Raw genomic sequence first — 14,102 nt, forward strand, 5'->3', positions numbered from 1 at the left:
CAGAGATTGAGAAGTATTTTTCTGTGGCTGGGTTAGTTAGCACTGATCAAAGGTAAGTGCTTTGTTTTGGAGCTGGAAGGAAAGTGGTAGGTTGTGAAAAGATGAAAATGTGAACTCTATAAAGCAAGATAACATGGGGTTGTTCTTTCAAGTGCATCAGACTTGCTTTGTCAATGTTTCAAATCATCCTAATGGAAATTTTTCTTTCTCTTTCTTAGAGGGTGTTTCTTACCCTCCCCAGCTTTTTCAGCACCGCCATTTCCGGGTGCATGGATGAACAGCCTATGCCATCCTGGTTAGAGCCCGTTAGGTGGATCTGAAGTGTCCTTTTCGTGGCATTGCCTTTGTTTCCTGTCTGATAAAGACTTTGGGGAGAGCAGGAGAAGTGGTCCTTGGCTCCTTGAGGGGGACATTGATGTATACAAGGTCATTACCAGAGGAATCTCTGCTGACCACAGGGGTGGAAAGAGTAGGATATGCTGGTCGGACCCTCTTCTGGACTCTGGTTATTCATTAGGCACCTTGTGGCAGTTTTGTTTGTTTCTTGCATAGAAAAAGAGCAAGTGAGCACGATTATGTGTTGAGATGAGAAGGGGGGGGACAGTTTTTATGATCTGCTTCCAGTCACCAGTTTCACATTCAGTATGTGGCTTCACAGGCACTTCAGCTCATGTAAGCACAGACTGCAGCCCACAGGAGGTTCTTGACTTGCTGCTGGGTGCTTGTAAAGGTGGGAATCTGAGTTCCCTCCTTAAAAGTTGATCAAGCTGGAGACAAACTGGCAGTTTTTTTCTCCACAGCTTGGTGTGGGTGCTTAAATGATTTTGCTCGTGCAAGGGAAATGGTGGGAACGTGGGGCTGGTGCTGAAATGGAGTTTTATCCTTGTCCAGAGAAACCAGAGTGTGTAACAGTGCAGCAGTGTATTTTTCTGTATGTATTTTTTTACAGATAGCTTCAAAGTGCATATTTACATATATTTAAAAATTTATGAAATAGTAGCGCCCATGCTTATTTCCTACTTTTGTGAATAGTATCATTGTACGCCTCATCATCAGGTTGACAGTACTGGGCATGTCCTTCCTATAAAAATATTGTAGAAAACAAAAGTAGATGTGCTTTGGGATCCCCTCTCATGACAGATTGTGCAAGTCAACTGACTTGGAAGTTATTCTGTCTTGCATTGCACGTGGTGAGAAGTCAAGGTTATAGTAACGAGCACTCAGAGATCAAAAAGTGCCCAGGCTGGAGTAGCACTTGTGCCCTCAGCCTTCTAAACAAGGATTATGATTTCTTCTTAATCATGCAGTTCTGTGCTCTCCTCATCCCACCCGAGCTGCCTGGTTTGTTTCTTTCCTTCTCTCCTGCACATATGGAGCTCATTCATTTGGGTAAAATTATCACACTCTGAAATGTGACCTTGTTGAGCTTGACTAGTGAGAGATGAGGAGCCCAGTACAAGCTTGGAGCTATTTGTTGACCATCTGCTTACAGGACACAGTGTCTTTGGTTCAGTGGATCACCAGATAATTGTAAAAAGGTTTCCAGATTTCAGTTTTTAGCTGATTTCTCAGTGTCTGAAGGTTGTTGTGAGTCTGGTGAGTTCTGGCCGGTACGATAGGTACAGAGCGGCACTGACTGTGCTTTTCCATTGGGATAAGAAATGCAGGTGCTAAGTTTGAAGTTGGATGTCTACAGCCCATGTTCCAGAGGAGGTAGAGTTCTTCCATCTGTGATTGAAATACGCATACTGAAGCCATGGAAAATCTGACAGAGGCCTTGCTTACTGCAGTTCACTTCACTTGCTGTCAGTGAATTCCCCCAGTCTGCCCATTGGGAATTGGCTTGTAATGTGTTGGAGATGTGAGCACTGAGTGTTGATGCTGGGATTTATAGTCTCAGAACTCGGTATTGACAGAAGGCTGCAGGCTGATTTGTTTACTCTTGCATTTGACAGTGTCACACTGTCAGTCTTGGTGCTGGACAGGGTTTAGATTTGGACCTGACTTGCAGACTTTGTGTGTGGCAGCCCAGTCAAGCCGTGGCTCTGTGCTTGCTTGCTTATATGTGACTTGCCTAGGAACAACTGCTTTTATTTCTGACTTGCCAGTCTTTGGGAAGGAGTGTATCAAAAACAAGCCTAGTAAGTACAAAGGGTCCCTAGCGAGCTCTGAAGTGGGTGAGCTGGAGAAAAGGAGCGAAAGAAAAGAAAATGCGGCAGAAACCTCTGCAAGAATCATGTCAAGTATTTGTATGACGTGCTGTAAAGTGAAGGAACCCTTCAGCTATATGGAGGAGCAGCTAGCAGTCTCCCTCTTTCCTATTCCTGATGTGACAGGAATGCAGAGCAGGATGCTGGCCAGTGTTTAATATCAGGTTTGTTGCTGCTGTCGTAGGGGCGGTGGGGGAGGAAGAGGAAGTGTTTGTGCGTGGCTGCTTGGTTTCTGTTTTGCAGGCATCGCCTGTGCGCAGTGTTGTGCCATTCTGATGTGGCAGCAGCTGTTATTTTTGGCTTTCCCAGTGTGCTGTTCGGGTGGATGTACTTCCTAATAGATGCAGTTCTCTTAATCGGTGTGTTGGGTGCTTGTGCTTCCTATGTATTAGTGCAGATGGTACTGAGGTGCAAGTAATTTGCCATGATTTATTTCTGTAGGCTCATCTGTGTGCATTTTGAGTGGCATTAGCTGTGTATAAAAGACAAGCCTCTTTAAGCTTTTATTTTGCATAACCCCATCAGTATGTGGTCAGTGTCATTCACAATGTTTGATCCCCTTCTCTGGGAGTAAAGGAGTAAGCTTTGCTGTTAGAGAGTGCCTCCATCTGTATAATGCTGTCCACGGTAGTTATAATGGGTGCAGTTGTTTCTGTTAAAAAACAACACAGGCATAGCTGCCATAATTGTATTACTAGAAGATCTGTGTCAACCAAATCTGATAAAAGCAGTGAAAGAGGTTATGAGATGAATGTGCCTGCCCTGGTAGGATGTCACTACACGTGTTTGAGAGCTCTGATAGATAAGCTGTCTCTGATTTAGCTTTTGTAGTTAGAAAGGTTATCTCCTTCACCAGCTGTCCTGCTGCTTTGCCAGACACTACCTCCCTTGTACTGGAGCCTAAGCAGGGCCCGTTCAGCTGCCCTGGTTTAATATACTGTGCTTCAGCCTTTCTTCCTTAATACCTTGTGAACCAGGCCCGGTGAGGAACAGTTGTGCATCCGGCTCTGCTCCACCCGTGGTTGGTGATCTTCAGCTGAGGGTGGCTGAGGTAGCTGGGGACAGTGTGTCCCCTCAGCCCCTCAGTGACACATGTGGTAGAGAACATCTGTCAGAGCCCAGAGCAGTGAGTGAGAGCATTTGCATCCTGAAAGGAACTCACTGTGAATTCTGGTCCCAGACTTGAGGGAAAACATGCTCTCGAAAGTTCTGAACTGATGAGCAAGTAAAGATCTCTATAAAAGCTAATTTAGCACTTGCTAACTCATTTCCATGCAACGTCTTGCAGGCTGACTTGCTTCTGGGGTCCTGCTCCCTCTTGCTTGTGAGAGATTGGGTCCATATTCCAGTGACTGCTCAGCCGAAAGAGCTTGGGTGACATCTCTAAGGTAACGTTTTTCTGTTTTGCTCAGAATACATATGCAGCCACCTTAAATATCATGCAAAGAGAAATAAGCTGCTTGCCTTTTACCTCTTCCTTTGTAATTTTACCCTTTGAATAAGGATATGTAAATATGGTTTGTGGGAGTTATGGTCTTACCATTAAGGATACTGCAGGAACGCCCAGGTAAGTGTGCTAGCACAGAGTGAAAAGCTCAGTCCTAATCATTCACCAAATCAGTGTCAGTTCTTTGTAATAAGAATTAAACTTCCAAGATTTCGAAGCTCACTCATGCTCTAGTAATTCTGGCCATTTAGGTGGCTCATTTGCACTTGAATCACCGTACTATGATTTAAGAACTCTAATCATTGTCTGGTTTTTATTTTTCCTTTCTATTGTAAGGTTGGTTTGCTGAAAGTTGATAAGGCTGACTTGACTTCCAGGCTCAAAGAGGTTACTTTGTGCTGTCCTAAATTTGGAAGAAAGTCTAGCATATCTGTTTTCTCCCAGTTCTTTGTCAACAGAGATAAGACTCTATAGTAGTAGCTATGGTTTAAGCATGACTGAGGCAGACTCAAATGACATCGTTTTATTGAGGCATGGCATGTTTAAATAGTAGCTGTGTCACACAGATGGTCTTTGTTGGTTTAAAGTGCAACAGGTAATGATCAAAGATGCTGAGCTCCACAACTACCTTCCCGGGGTAGGGAGAGGAGACATGGTGCCCTCTCTTCGGGGGATGCTCCTGTGTCTTTGTCACAGCTGGCTTAAATACTGATCTAAAGGTGGGCTACTTACTGTATAGCTCATATATTCTGCTCTGACATTTCTTTTTTTTCTTCGTATTCTGACCTGCATTTTCCCCATTTTTTAAACTCCCAGAGTGGGTTAATGCAAAATATCACGTGATCTTTAATTTCAATTAACATTGTTTGCTGTTGGTATCGAAGTATTGTCCAGCATTTCCGAAAGCAAGTTTAGAAATCTTAGAAAGGGCACAAGAAGATAGGGCTGGCTGTTTGTTCTGTGTCCTTTGACAGTACTGTCTAAGCAGCTTAAGCACGTGTGGGGAGGCAGTCATGATCTCATTACAGCTAACTATAGGCGATAAGCAGCTTTGAGCACCAAAATCAGTGCACCAGTGAGTGCAGATGTCAGTGAGTTATTTAAAGCAAGAAGGATTTGGGAGAGAAGCCTGGGGGCTACATAGTCCCGTGTCTTACTCAGTGGCTCAATCAAACCAGAGAGTAACTTCCATGAAATTGCTGGAGCTATTGCAGAAGATGAGGTGTGGTGCTCTCGCGTTGGTTTGAGTGCTGTTGTGGGTTGTGAATAAAACTGGTGAAGGCTTGGAGCTTTGGAAGGAGCTCACACCACTTGCTGCCTGGTGGAAGGTATATTTCACTTTTCCAAACTCTGGTCTGTGTGCTTTGTGGCAGATCTGAGGAAGATCTGCCTGTTGGATTCATGGGCATTGACTCTCATCCAACAAACGTATGGAATAAAAAGAACTTCAGTCTTTTGAGTCTGTCTCAAAAGAATTGGTAAAGCACTCTGAAGCTCAGTTTGTGTGGAAACACTACACGTGCAGGTTTTTTAGATAGTTTCTTAAACACCCCCACGCTTCCCATCATAAAACCTGCATTATGTTAATCTTTAAGATGTGGGTTTTACTTAGATTTAACGTGACACTATACAAAATTATTATAGATCCCCTTACTTTTGCAAATATTGGAATGGTTTGCTTTATTTTCCATTTGAACCAAATATTGTGTGTTTTCTTATGCTGTACAAGTGGCATTGGACATAAATCTTCTTTATGTAATCGAGGTCTTAGTACTTCACAGTTCTTACCACAAGTGTTGACCTGAATACACTTATTACAATTTGATGGTAAGCTAAGTCTGAACCAATAAGCGTTATCAGACATGCTTCATGCATCTTTAATTTTTATAGAACTGAGGAAAACCCTCTGTTTTAGTCAGTCTGAAGAAGTATCACTGTTGTGCACCATGCAGAAGTATGAATAGTTTTCAGTTTTTTTCAGGGGCTCTGCACAGTGGTATTTTTTTCCCTGTAATAACAGCACCTGGGGGGTTCTGTTTTCCCCTTAATTATTCTTAGCTTTAGTTGAATAAGATCAGATATTTCTGTTCCTGTGGTCTGTTCATTCATCATGTATCATTTTGAGCGTTGACACTTCCAGTGTATTTCAGCAGCTGAGAGTACAGGGAACCTATTGACAGTTTGGTTCGCCTGATAACAAAAAACAGTCCTCTTAAAATTCTGCTTTGTAAGTGCAGCTCGACTCAAATATTCTTTGTTGAAATAGTTAAGGGTATCATATCATTCGCCAGCCAAATGTAAACCAAGCTCTTTATTCACTCCAGTTAAAATATCTTCCTAAAACCTGGCATTTAAGGATTACAAGTTAGATCGTGAAGTGTTTCCAGGACTTGTGTTTTTGGAGTTCATCCTATTGTGACATGACAACCAGAAGAAATTTCAAAACCTTTTAAGAATTCTGATAAAGGTCAGTGTCCCTGGGTAGCGAGCTTGGCAGCTTGACTCTTGCATGAGTGCAGAGCACTTTTCTGTTTCAGGTTTCCTGTCATTTGCTGTTTTCTTATGATTATGGGAGAAGAGAACTGTGTGTTATTTCCTACCCATACTGCTTGTTATTTTGTTTCTTTCAGCCTGAGAGGATACGCTTCTGGCACCTGTTATCACACTGTATTGATCTGGAGGAGAAAATTAAAGGGAAATTTGTTTTCCCTAGCTATAGATGGCCCATGACATATTGTGGCTGTGAGAATACATGTGATTTAGCAGACTGTTTTGTAGAAAAAAAAAACAAAAACCAACCTGCAACGTGGCCTTCCAGCATCTTTAGAAGAATTGAAAGTGTGAAAACCCAAGGTAGCTTTTATACACTTGATAAAGACCTGTGATTAAAAACAAACTTGCCATAGTCTGTGTGACTTTCAGAATGAGTGTGTGCTGTGCCTTTTTAGCATATGGGGCAGAAAATGTTTACTTCTTATATATGTGTAGCTTCTACACTGAATATAGTTAGATGCAAATCCATTTGACAATAGATCAGGTTAACAAATTATTGCCTTTTGGCTTTGGCTTTACAGCTCTGTTACATAACCAGTGGCCTCAGTTGTTGTAAGTGGCACTCAAGAAAGCCTGTTGGAAAGAGCTTTGAGATCTACTTCAGCAGCTTAACAATTAGATAAGATATTGGGAATTTGTGACCTGCGGAGTGTTTACAGGGACTTGTTTGCAGCTGCCTCAGTGAACAGGAAGTTAAATATAGGCTTTGTTTGTCTGATCCTTCACTTCATTGGAAAAGGAGGAGTTTCTTGCTTCAAACCCACAGAACAGAGCTGGCTGTGGTAGAGCATTTCAAGGTGCCTGCTGCCCAGTGTCAGCATATAGGGAGAGAAATAATGATTTGATATATTAAGGGCTGCTTTGGAAGGTCCTTGAGGAATAAGTAGGATAAACTGTGTTCATGGACTGCTTCTTTGGCATCTATGAGCTCCCTTCTCCTTGGGTTTTTCTTTAGCAAAGCCAAAGTCACCTTGAATCCTTTGAAGTGTGAGGTTTGCTAGAAGGCGGCACCAAAGGATGGTTGTGCTGGCTCCTGGTTAGGTAAAATGATCTTGCAGACGTTTTTAAATGCCAGGTTTGGGATTTTGTCCTTCAAAACGTTGTAGCATCTTGCCAAGCTTGAAGCTGTGACTAGCTGGACCAATTCATGTGTCTCCTGAGAAGATAGCCTCGGGTTCAGATTGCCTTTCATTTCCACACGAGGGCCTGGGCCTCTTGTTAAGTCTTTGTTCTTTACCTTCCAGAGTATCCTGCAAGCCACAAAACAAGCCCACAGTATTTTAACAGCTTTAAGATTTCCAGTATGAGTGATTGAGGGCCTTGCAGGTTAAGCTGATCCACAGGAGAGTAACAGGATAACAAAAGGCCCAGATCAAAATCCCTTCCATGACCCTGAGTTGTGTGTCATGTGTGTTTTGCGATATTGGATTTTTTAATGTCACCAGGAATTTGAGAGTATTCTTGTATGAAATTCTCTTCAGAATTTTATCTAGTTTCAGATGAAATTACTACCTTAGCTTCTAGTCCCATCAGATACAGCTTCTAGTCCCATCTGCTTAATTCTTACTTATTACTAGTTTTAATTTCTTCTTACCTATTACTTAACTCGTTCTTACTTATTACTAGTCTTATACACTGTCTTTGTCTGAAATATATTAATGACAACTTTTGCTGTTTTCTACTCAAAACTTGAAGACCAAAATGTTGCCCTTTATTCCTGCATTTTTTTACGGCATTGTTTACTTTCTTGCAGCACCTGCACTGCATTTTTTTTCTCCCTTAACATAGAGGTCAGTTTTTTCTGTTTCCTTCTTTGTGTTTTTGGTTTGGTTTTTTTAGTGGGTTGAGAATACAAGAGAATGTACTGTATACAAGAAAGTACGAAACAAAGGTACGTCCTCATGGAAAAAAAAAATCACAAGTGTCAAGTTGAGAAGTTATAGCTCATGTTTTCTTGCCTGTGACCCTTAAGGGTCATCTACTTAGGAAAATTAAACTGATATCAGGGAGGGGGCATGGATTTGCAATGTGATTATGTGGCTTTAACTCCCTGTGGACGTGCTCATAAGGTCGTTCCTGCTACAAGTGCTTGGGACAGCTGCATTAACCAGCATGTACATCCTTACCTAGTGCAGCTCTGCCAGTGGAATCCCTTAATGTAGATACAGTTACTGTGATAAAATGACACTTTTAAATTAAAGTTTGTTTTGCTGGGAGCATTGAGAAGGTAGACAGTGATGAGTGCTTTATTTGTCATTGTGACTAGCACGTTTTCCAAAGAAAGAAGGAGTAGATGGAAAAGCAGGGGCCCAAAATATGTCTTTTTCAGCTGAATTAATTTTTCCCTCGGCAGTGTAAAGCTTAGAAGGGGTTGCAGGGGGAGAAGAGGACATCTGCCATCAGTTGGTCATAAAAGATTTTACCTGTTCCTACAAACCTTGCTATATTTATCCCAGAATCGATGTCCACTCGGCGTAACAGGGCATCTGCTGTTCCCTTCTCTCATACAATAAATTAAGCAGTGCCCTGAGCATTGGTATAGTCTGGAGTATTGTACAACTGACTGTCTTGCATTTCTCTGACCTTTTTCAGATGCTTAAGAAAGCCCCAGTTTTATTGAGTATCAGTGTCTCAGAACTACGTTAGCAGAAGAAAACACTAGATAATAACTGCTCCTTGTGCTTTTGGCACAAAAACTTGTTTACCAGGGTGCAGTGAGTTTGTTTGGATAATCTTGCTTCTGTGCTCTTAAGTCTTTCTGTGGGACTGATAGGCTCCCAGATTGTCTTTTTCTGTTTCTGCAGAAAAGTTGCTCAAGGGTTTGGATCTTCAGCCAAACAGCACCACATTCACTTGAAAGAAGTGCCCTACTTGGAGTCTGTATTAAAACACAGTTCAGTTGTTCATGGACCAGGACACAAATTCTTAAAATCTCAAGAGCTTAATTTTCAGGTAGGACCAAGTGGAAATGAAATACAAGGGGGTCATGGAAAGTGAAATGGTCACCAAACTGCAGGCTTTCAAAACAGTATAGAGGATAGTCAAATAAACTGTGCCTTTCTGAAAAGCTGTTTTGCTGGTGGCTAAAGTACAGCAGGACTGCATGGTTTCACCAAGATCATTGAAACATTCAGTGGAAGCACCAAAGCCAGTGGCCTATTCCTGGTTCTGTTTTACATTTGGATAACCTGTCTAAAGAATTTGTTAATAAAATCAACTGAGCACTTCGCTGACCCGTTAGGCTTCAGTGGAGAGACGAAAGAATTGCTGCACTTCTCCTGGCTTTGAGTGTTTTACCAGTGCTCAGACAGAAGCTGTGCTCTCCGATAAAACCACATGGTGCCATTTGGGGCCTGCCAAATGTAAGTGCTTTCAGCTTCCCTGTGTAGAAAAGGACAAGTGTAACTGAGGCAAAATGTTTGTTCAGCTTTCTCTTCACAGTAAGACAGGGAGAGAGAAAGTTTTGATGCACGTGCCCCTCCGTTCACTCTCGAGCACTGTCGTGGCTTCTGAAGTACCCTGGTATATCTCTGCCTTCATATGTGAGATTAAAGTCCTCTTGGGTACTGAAATTCCAGCTCTCCTGAGGCCATCAAGCTGTTAGTGCCTTGCCTTCCATGGAGGGGTAGGTGGAGCTTATGCCAGGCAATCCTTTTGTTCAGAGCTGCTATTTGTGTATCACCTGCTGTCCTCAGGTCAGGGTGCTGCTCTGATGTGGTCTGGTCGTGGCAAGAGGCAGAGGTAGAACCCACACCATGGCTGAGCAGATGTTTGTTTCTGGCCACAAGCAAGAGGATGGGTGTGGTACCAGTGTTTGCTTGTTTGGGTCTTAAGGCTGTTCTCTAACAGCACCAGTTGTACTGAATGGGCATTGCCACCGATTTCTTGAAGGCAGAGATCCTGTAGTCCTCAGCTAAGAGAGCCAATTGCTTGGAATCCCCTTGTCTGGCACTGTTCATTTCCATATAATTAATTCTCAGCTCAGAAAAAGGGCCAATGTATAGATCTTAGGAGGAGATGGATCAGAGTGGTGTCACAGCCCACAGTGTATCACAGGAATTCTAAAGCTGTTTTACAGTGAGCTTGAAGTGAACTGAATCAAGCACTGGTTTTCAGAGGCCATAAGGGTGAGATTAGCTTGATTGTGATGGATCCTTGTAGCAACTTCGTGTTTGGCTTTGATGCATAGCTCTTAGACTTGATAGGTTTAAATCTAGATGTCCTAATTCCTAGGAAACAAAACATTTGTGCTGCTTCCTGAGTACTGGAGCCAGTTTCTGCTCCTTACCAGCTGACTTTGCTCTCCCTTCCCTTTGCACGGAACATGTCGTTGCTCACAATGTGCTCTTTGGATAGAGTGTCTGGATCTGCTGCAGGGTCAATCTCTTCAAAATGAGGAACGTTTTTCTTCACAGATCCTAAATGGCTGCTTAACAGTAGCTGTGCTCCATTCTTTTGCCAATTCCCTTCTCCTTGTCACAGCTGGGAGTGGGATATGGGGTCTTGGCTTAGCTTTCCTGCTCTGTAGCCCTCTTGCAAAGCAGAGACAAAGGAAAAGTGTTTGAATGTCTGCTATCTGCCTAAGTTTCCTGAGTAGCTGAGTATTGCAGGACTGCACTCTGGAGGTGAAGAGGAAACTGCAACTCTTTTTTTTTTTTTTTTTTAAGCACATTTTTCATTTTAGCACTAGGAAACAGAAAACTGCACAGATAAACAGCAGTGGTAGGAAGAGGCAAGTGGGAGAACTTTTCTTCTCTGTCCCTAATGAGGCCTGTTTGTCTTTTGCATTTAAAATATCAACATGGATACGTGGCGTGGCACATCACTGCAAAGGGATTTTTGCTTAAGTCAGATCTCAGTCAGCAGCTCAGTTGAATGTGGTTTCTGTAACCTGTGGGGAATGTTTATGAGCAGTTAACGCCTATCGTGCGAGTTTTGCTGCAGTTGCTCTATTTTCTTTTTTTTATTATTTTTTTATTTTGGGGAAGGAAGTAGTGGAGCTGTTGGGGTAAAGGACGGGGAGCCTGCATTGCGCATCTGCATTGTGACCTGAGAAGTGAATCAGCTTAGTCATAACACTTGAGCTGTAGTGAGTTGTCCGGCCATTTTCTGGCAGGCAGGAATTTGTCAGCAGCTTCAGTGTACGAGTGAAGAAAATCCAGTTTGAGACTGTCTCTGCTGTTGAAGGAGATACACTTAATAATATCCATGTCTTTGCTGAGGGGACTCGTGCTTGAGGCAAAACCTTTTCTTGTTCTCCTTTTGTTGCTTGCCCAAGTAAACAGTGTTATCGTTGAAAATAGATATTGAAGTTTTCAAATCCACGTTGTTCCCAGAAGGGGGCAGGGGAGACTTGCGAGTTCTGGAGTTTGATAAAGTGTACTTTTGTTTGGTTGTGTGGCACTTCCGTGCTGGCTTCCAGACACAGCAGGCGCTGCCCCCGCTCTGGCACTGGGAGTGTGGCACGATGAGACGCCTGCTCAGTGCCAGGAGCCTGCAGCAGTGACCCAGCCTGCAAGCCTTCCGTGTCTTGGCTCTCCTTTCTCTTGGGGAGCATTAGAACAGCTTTAAGTTCTCTCCTCCAGCTCCCCCTCGTCTGATACACTGAGGTGATACATATGTAAAAACCGTGAGTGTGGAGTCCTCATAAAACGTCTCCATTTCTATGCCTAGAGCAATCTGGCCAGTTGGCATCTAGCTGGGTGAAAATCCCAGTTCCTTATTCTGTCATCTTGGATTCTTCTTCTTAATTAAAACTCTAGCGTCTCCATGAAACTTTTCTTAGGGATTTTCAGGAGGGCCTAGGTTTGCTCTTTACAGACCTAACTTCCATTTGCTAAATACACTCAGCCTGGCCAACAGTGAGAAGGGGGGCTGTTTTGCCACATGTTTTAGAAATGGGGTCATCCGACTCCAGCAAGTTGATTTTTACATCTCTGCAAAGAGACCTGTGGTTTCTTTGACATTCTGGAATACAGACAGAACAAACTCAGCCATGTTGGTCTGCATTTCTCTCTTTGAATTGGGGAACAGCTACTTTCTCTCAGGAAGCTCTTATTGTAACATCTCTGATAATTATGACATAACTTCTACCTCTACATCAGCAGTAAAAGGCTAAACAAAGACTGCTGAATGAGGGGGCTGAATGAGTGATGTACAGACTTGCTTGGTGCTTTTTATGCCTAACTCTTCAGCAGAAAGGTCTCCCAGCTCCTGTGTTAGGAGACAGGGTTCGGAGAGGAACCAGCAGTCAGAAGCAAATGGCAACAGAATGGGTGATTACTTGAGAGAATTTGAGCCATGTGAGCCCATGGGACCTGATGGTGCTGAGTCTTGGCCACCTTGGAAAAGTCACAGGGATGCCGGGGCATGTCTGATCACTTGTCTTCAAAATAGGCCCAAAGAATAATCCAGGGTGGTCAGACCCGCTTCAGTCCTGGGGACAGTCATGGGTCAGGTCTGTTTGGGACACCTTTCTGAGCATGTGAAGGAATGTGACTGGGAACAGTCAGTATGGATTTACTGATGGTAAGTTGTGTCTGACGCACCTCATTGTCTTCTGTGATAAAATAATCGGATTTGCGGATGAGGAAGAGCACCAGAGGCCATTTAGCTTAAGTTTACTGGATGTTTTGGGACTGTTTCCCACAGTATTCTTGTGTGCAAGTTGGGACATTACAGTCTGGATGGGTGGAGTATGAATTCAAGCACATCAGGGAATTCTGAAGAGTAAATGGAGTCAGAGGCGGATGAACGGGTGATTCATAGAGAGCTCTTTCCACACAGCAGGACATGAGCTTCTGAAAGTAGGCTCTTAATCAGTCTTTTTTTTCCTCTTGAATGTCGTTCTTTGCCACAATGTGATAAGAATGGATGGAAGACAGTATTTAAGACGCTGTCTGGTTGAAATTCATCAGTCTGGCTCATTATCAGTGTAGAAGATTAATCTGTCTTTTCTTGAGGGGGGAGTGGGGGGGTTCCCATGAATGTTTTTCCAAGATTACCTTGTTTTGTTTTTCCCTTAGTCATGTGTATATATGTGATAGCTACTGAACTATAGTTAAGTACAATATGTGGTAGTTTTGGAGATTTCAGTCACACCTGTGGAGGATGTGTTTGGAGTGCTGCGGGGTTTGTAAAGAAGAAAAACAGTTGCTCAAAACATAAAGTAATTTTGTTTTCAGCAGGTTACAGCCTCCTGGGGTTTCATAGACTTTCTAGTATAAAAGGTGAGCTGGAGGTTTTCCATCAGCACAGATCTACTGTGTACTTTGATTTCTCTTCACTGTTCCTGAGATACTAGGGGGCATCTGATAATATTTTTGGGATGACCACTGTGGAAAGAATACTGTTTCATTAGAGCTGGACAGGCTCAGATTTATATACTTGTGCCCACGGAACTGTAATTGCAAAATTCAGTGTAGGATGCTTGCTTTGGGATTTTTTTTTTCCTTTCCATCACTGCCGTTACTGCCTTGCTGCAGCCAGTGGTGTGCTTTGGCATTAAGAATTCAGTTCAAGCTATCTAGTGTGGTAGTGTGCTAAATTAAGGTGCCAGTTATGAGCAAAGAGGTTAATGGTCTTACATAATATTGGTCCTGAGGTTTTTTGTCACTGCAGAATCAAAAATAGCAATTAGAAGCTTGTTTTTTGTCCTAGTTGTGGATTTTTCTGTGCAGATCAATTATCTGCAGCAAGTGACTTTTTAATCAAAGCTGGTTTTTTGTGTTTTAAAAGCATCATAATTCAGAAGTTGAGAACAGATACTAAAAACCCAAGTTTACCGCAAGCTGCTTATATTCGTCTTTCAGTTAGCAGTCTCTTGGAAAGCTGTAGATCATTCTTATTTTGTCAGAACTGCCTAAGGAATGTAATTTGAGCTCCTCTGCATT

At 42.8% G+C, this 14,102-nt stretch overlaps 1 protein-coding gene across 3 annotated transcripts in view; it reads left to right on the top strand.

The window, feature by feature from the left end:
* Nucleotides 1-14,102, top strand: part of IP6K1 (inositol hexakisphosphate kinase 1) — a 37,543-nt gene that overhangs the window by 1,326 nt on the left and 22,115 nt on the right. For 2 of the 3 annotated variants that reach the window (XM_027733631.2, XM_027733961.2), the window contains exon 3: nucleotides 3,499-3,598. The exons of the other annotated variant lie outside the window; for it this stretch is intronic. The gene's annotated coding sequence lies outside the window, so the exon portion shown is untranslated. The remainder of the gene's footprint in view (nucleotides 1-3,498; nucleotides 3,599-14,102) is intronic. 3 annotated transcript variants of the gene reach the window in all.

Source organism: Pipra filicauda, unplaced genomic scaffold (assembly GCF_003945595.2).
Source record: "Pipra filicauda isolate LSUMZ 115617 unplaced genomic scaffold, ASM394559v2 scaffold102_size2360937_pilon, whole genome shotgun sequence".
NCBI classification, from domain to species: Eukaryota; Metazoa; Chordata; class Aves; order Passeriformes; family Pipridae; genus Pipra; species Pipra filicauda.